General features: G+C 48.4%; 1 pseudogene; it reads left to right on the top strand.

The window, feature by feature from the left end:
- Positions 1–2,822: 2,822 nt before the first annotated feature.
- Positions 2,823–3,029, top strand: LOC142263633 (U2 spliceosomal RNA; annotated as a pseudogene).
- The last annotated feature ends 2,785 nt before the right edge of the window (positions 3,030–5,814 follow it).

Genomic DNA, 5,814 nt, shown 5'->3' with positions numbered 1-5,814 from the left:
ATTTTCAGCATTCTAAGAGTTCTTTTCTTACGTTATTGATCACTATAGTGTGCCAGAGCTATTTCTATTGAATTGACTCTTATTTTTTCTGAGCACCTGCTATATACACAGTGAGCCAGACATATTCAATTTTCATTCAGAAGGCAGAGGGAAGCCTTAGCAGCTGAGCCTATATCTTGGCTTGTGAGCATTAGAACAGGCCGGCGATTACAGGGTAACATGAAAAATGTCCAGCTTGCATTATGACTAGAACATGACAATATCCTTTTAAGTACTAACCTATGATGCGTTCCTAAGCAGTTGATGTTATATGTTCTACATTTCATTTTCTGCATACTTTACAAGTAGTAGAATTTGCTTTGATATAGGCAACTGGATTTTCACAATGAAAAGGCAAAGGATAACGCCCGAAAAAGACGCCATACATTATGTCAGTGCCATCACTGACAAACCTGGATTGACCATGAAATACATCAATCCCCTTAAAGGTGAGTTAAAACAAGTTTTAACTAAATTGCCTTAATATTGTCATGCATTAGAATGACTGTCTTAGGTAATGATAAATATTTTCTACAGGAAGAGGAGTGTTTGCTGAAACTGAAATCGAAAAAGGGAGTTTTGTTGCAGAATATCGAGGCGAGCTCACGTATGCACTTACGATGGTAGACAACTACTCGAGATTTATGGTTGTGGTACAAGTCAAAGATCTAATGGCCCATACTGCAGCGAAGGTCTTCCAAGCACACTTATGCAGACCTCATGGCTACTCAGAGAGAGTCCTCACAGATCAAGGCACTGCCTTTGAAGCGGAAATCTTCAAGGACTTCTGCAGCTTTTACCGATGCAGGAAGATGCGTATTACACCCTACCATGCTCAAACCAATGGTTATCAACCTGCTCAGGACTTTACCCCATATTCCAGATGTGGCCTTACAAGTGATTTATAGAGGGGTAACAATACGTTGGGATCATCGGATCTAATCTCCCTTTTTATACACCCTAAAATCTTGTTTGCGTTAGAATAAACAATAACATCATAAAGGTATAGCAGTACCGTTTCAAAGTTTCGGTGTCCCAAGCAGCATTCCATCAGCCTCTTGAAGGTTCCTGGCAAATTGCACAGCTCGAAGGGCATGCTTTTGAACTCGCAGAGACCCATCGGGGTGGCAAAGGCGGTCTTCTCCCGGTCTGCCTCAGCAACGGACACTTGCCAATAGTGACTAGTGAGATCAAGGGTAGAAAAATAATTTGCAGTTGTCAATGCAGCTAGCTATTCCTCAATACAGGGGAGTGGTGCTGTCCTTCTTCTTTAACAGGACCAACGGAGCTGCCCAGAGGCTACAACTGTCACGGATAACCCCAGCCTCCTTCATGTTGCTCAACATGTCCTTGGTACACTGGTAATGTGCAGGTAGATTTGGCTTATATCTCTCTTTGATGGGTGGGTGTGCACTTGTGGGGATGTAGTGTTTGACCCCTTTTATTTTTCAAAAGTCTAGCGGATGTTTGCTGAAGACTTGCTCGTATTCTTGCACTAGCCTGTAGACCCCCTTCTTGTGATGTGAAGGTGTGGAGTCAGTGCCTACGTGTAATTCCTTACACCACTCCTCTGGCTGACTTGGTGAGCTGTCACTGAATGGGTGGGCTGAAGCAATGGTGGATGCTGCTGTTTGGATAGCATGTGTATCTACTGAGAACAGCTTATCAATGGTGGCAAATCGGAGCAGCTTAATCTTTTGCTCTCCGCAGTTCAACACTCTCATGGGCACTCTTCCCTTCCATATTAATGAATAAAACTATGATGTAAATAGCATATAAATACCCCACAAATGCAGATAAAAGTAGGTTATGGGAAAAGGGGGAAGAGAGAAACAGGAAAATAGTGGAATAAAGTATACCTTCCAGGTGGGAGAGGAAATGGCAGCACAGCCAGTGGAGGTGAAGCAAGGGGAGCCTGCAACTAAAGAGTTGAGAGCGTTATCACATGGTGACTGAGCCTGATTGTAACGGGAGCATAGAGGTGCCGATCCTGTCTTACCTGCGTTGGTGTAGAAGTGGGTGTCCTGTGGTGGAGTCAGCTATGTGCAGTGGTGGCCGTGGGTTCTTTTATGTGCGACCGTAGTAATAGCTGCGCCCACTTCCTGTATGGGAGTGGAATGCAGTGAGGGTAATGGAACGCACGCCTGCGCATTTGTGTTTAACGTCGCGCATGTGCAGAACGGAGAAAAGGCTGCGCTCACTTCCTAATGAAAGGGAGTGAGACGCATCTGGGAAGGGAAGGGAAAAGATTAGGGTTTGGGGATGATGAAAGGGCTTTCTACGGGCAAGGATGGCAAAGGGTGGCAGTGACGGAAAGTCAGGCAGCCTGTCCTGTCCTGTCCTGTCCGTCCGTCTTTTTGTATCATGAATTGGAAAGACTGCAAGGGGGAGGGGAGGTGCTTGTGTCCAAAAGGAGGAGTTATTCAGATTCATTGCAGTGGGCGGCAGCTGCAAAAAGCACCATTCTTCTTGTTTTTGCTCTGCAAAACAGCCTTTTCAAGGGTTGGCTTGGGTGACAAAATGTCTTCTGTAGGCGTGGGTTTGTCTCCCTCTCCCTAAGATGTGTCCGGTATAGGCCAGGGTGCCACTCAAGGCCGTAACCAATTCGGGTTATAGCTTCTCGGCCTTTTGGCTAAGATCAAGTGTAGTTTCGGAGGACGCTACCTTGGTCGGTACTGGAAGGTGCCTGGGATTGCACGTCTGCCGGCCTTGAGGAAGTGTGTGCGCCTTCTGGTGACACATAGCCCTCTTGTGCCTGGACGGTTCCCAGGCAACGGGAGGCGATCACCTTTGTTATTTTGAAGTCCTACTGATAAACAGAAAAAAAAAAAAATTAAATCTGTTCTTATCAGTTTAATATCTGATACGTCCCCTCTCTGGGGACCATATATTAAATGGATTTTTAGAACAAGGAGATGGAAAAAATCTTGCTCTGTCCACTGCACGCATTGACCTGGTATTGCAGTACCTCCAGGACCGGTGCACCCCTTCTTAACCCAGTTTCCAAAAGCAGAACTCAATTCACCTGATTCAAATGAGCCCCATTAGTGAATTGAAAGAAAGCAAAAACTTTATATGCACCTCAATTTGGCCAATTCACTTTTCACACTTTCACCCTTTTTTTTATCTTTCACACCTTTTACTTGCTTTATTGATGCAAAAAGCTGTGCCAAATAGCAAACTCATCTCCACTCAACTTGACCAACTCTGCTATGTCCCGTGCAGTATCTTATTCTCAGTCTTATCTAGATCATTTGCAATTGAATAGAATAGATCCCTTTTGGCTGCTTATGACTGTGTAAAATATGTAGTTTTACTGGGCTGGGATGAGAGAATCCATTGAAGCATGGTGTAGGGATTGTGGTTCCTGTGTGCTAAGAAGAGAGGCTGGCACCAGCCAGAAAGCCCCATTGCAGCCAATAATCACTTAATAACTTTTTCAACTTGTCATCATATGGGAGGCCTTCCATTCCTTGTAGTAGTCTAGTTGCCCACCTTTGAACTGACTCTAACTTCTGAATGTCCTTTTTAAAATGTGGAGCCCAAAACTGGTTCCCATATTCCAGATGTAGCCTTACAAGTGATTTATAGAGGTGTAACAATACGTTGGGATCACGGGATCTAATCTCCCTTTTTATACACCCTAAAATCTTGTCCCAAGCAGCATTCCATCAGCCTCTGGAAGGTTCCTGGCGCATTGCACAGCTCGAAGGGCATGCTTTTGAACTCGCAGAGACCCATAGGGGTGGCGAAGGCGGTCTTCTCCCGGTCTGCCTCAGCAACGGACACTTGCCAATAGTGACTAGTGAGATCAAGGGTAGAAAAATAATTTGCAGTTCTCAATGCAGCTAGCGATTCCTCAATACGGGGAGTGGTGCCGTCCTTCTTTTTTAACAGGATCAACAGAGCTGCCCAAAGGCTACAACTGTCACGGATAACCCCAGCCGCCTTCATGTTGCTCAACATGTCCTTGGTACACTGGCAATGTGAAGGTGGTATTGGCTTATAGCTCTCTTTGATGGGTGGGTGTGCACCTGTGGGGATGTGGTGTTGGACCCCTTTTATTCCCCCAAAATCTAGCGGGCTTCCCACCGGTAACCCGCTCCCCAGCTTGGATGGATGCTGAGGGAGCCCCTTTTGCCCGCAGGCTCTGGCCCTGGGAACTGTAGCCTTGGCGGTGACTGTGCTTCCCTCTACGGTGTGAGCTGTTGCCTTCAATCGGGTCTTGACTGCTGGGAAACCCTGGAGGTTCCTGTCGCTAACGGATTTGACCGGTTTTACGGCGACTCCTAGCCTGGTCGGGGTCCGTAGGCCCTGCCGGATGGTGCTGGCTTCTCTTCACTCCCAGATCTGGTACCGGCGGGCCACCGCCCATCCCCGGTCCGTACGGTTCACTCCAATCAGCCTCTCCTGCAGAAGGTCACCACCGTCTGCCAACCTTGCTGAGTGCCCGGGCCACACACCCGGACACGGTCAGTCTCCTCTCCTCTTCACTTCTCTAACTCCAAAACTGATCTCTAATCTGACTCCTTTTCCCGCCTCCAGGACTGTGAACTCCTCGGTGGGTGGGATCAACCGCCTGGCCCACCCCCTGGTGTGGACATCAGCCCCTGGAGGAAGGCAACTAGGATTTGTGTTTAGCTTCGGTGTGCCTAGCCGGAGTGTAGAGTGTGTTGGTGTAGTACCTGTGACGACCTGGCTTGTCCAGGGCGCCACATTCCCCTATAGTAAAATGCAGACCGTCCGCGGGCTGCCCGTCCATCACCGGTTTTATTTTCACAACTGAAAAAGAATAAAACGGTAAAACATGTAAAAGCATCATAAACATTTTACAACGGTACAGCTTCCGCTCTTCTCCCACCCAAACAACCTGGCCCTGATGCTGCCCCTAAGAAGCGGGCAGCACCCCTTGACCCCAGTCCAGCACCAAGTTGCCCGAGCGGGTTCTGTCTCTTTCAGGGGGCCCACGTCCAAGGGGACCCCTGAACCCCCGGAGGATCGCCACCGGTTACGGTAGTGGCGGGCCTAGGCCATCCCTTTCCTCCAGGCCCATCCTCCCAAATCAGCCTCTCCGGAGGCGGTAACGGTGTCAAGCCAACAAACATTTTTATTTACATTGCACTAAGTTTGTGGTTGCCCTGCAAGTTCTCGGGCTTGTCCGTAAGCAGTTCCTTACGCAATGGTTGCACAGTCCCTACGGGGACAACAGTTGCCGGCAACGGCCGGTTTAATCACGGTTCAATCAGGTAAACTTCTTTGGTTGATCATCTTTACTTATCATTTAAAACTTTCAAACTGGTACACTCAACACATAAAGCCCCCCCCTTTTAAAGAGTAGTTTCCCTGTACCTAAGTGGGGGTCTACCTAGGTTGGGGCGAGTGGACCTTCGGGGTCCGGTGTCAGTGGTGACAGGCAGTGGGGCAGAGGGAACAGTCAGTTCCTCCTTCCTGCTATCATGTGGGGCAGGCGGAGGCGTAGGGGAGCTGGGTACAGGTACATCCCTGGGCACTGGCTCGCGGTTAACCGTTTCCATCATTTCTTCATCCACGGGTTGTGGGAACAGTATCACTGGAAGGATCACCGCACCGTTCTGTGTAGGCCAGTCTGCTGGAAAATCACCCATCATGGTGTGGATTACCTCTTTTTCCTTCTCCACTGGACTGGGAACTGGAGCCTCATCCGCTACTCTCAATGCTGGTGGGCACTTCTTCAGGTGGTCTCGGGAAACCGTGGCCAAAGTCCCCCCCTGGTCACGGCTGATCTGGTAGGCCTTC

This window comes from Anomaloglossus baeobatrachus, unplaced genomic scaffold (assembly GCF_048569485.1).
Source record: "Anomaloglossus baeobatrachus isolate aAnoBae1 unplaced genomic scaffold, aAnoBae1.hap1 Scaffold_2618, whole genome shotgun sequence".
Taxonomy (NCBI): domain Eukaryota; kingdom Metazoa; phylum Chordata; class Amphibia; order Anura; family Aromobatidae; genus Anomaloglossus; species Anomaloglossus baeobatrachus.
Note: the sequence above shows the minus strand (reverse complement) of the source record. Positions and strands in the feature narration are given on the sequence as shown.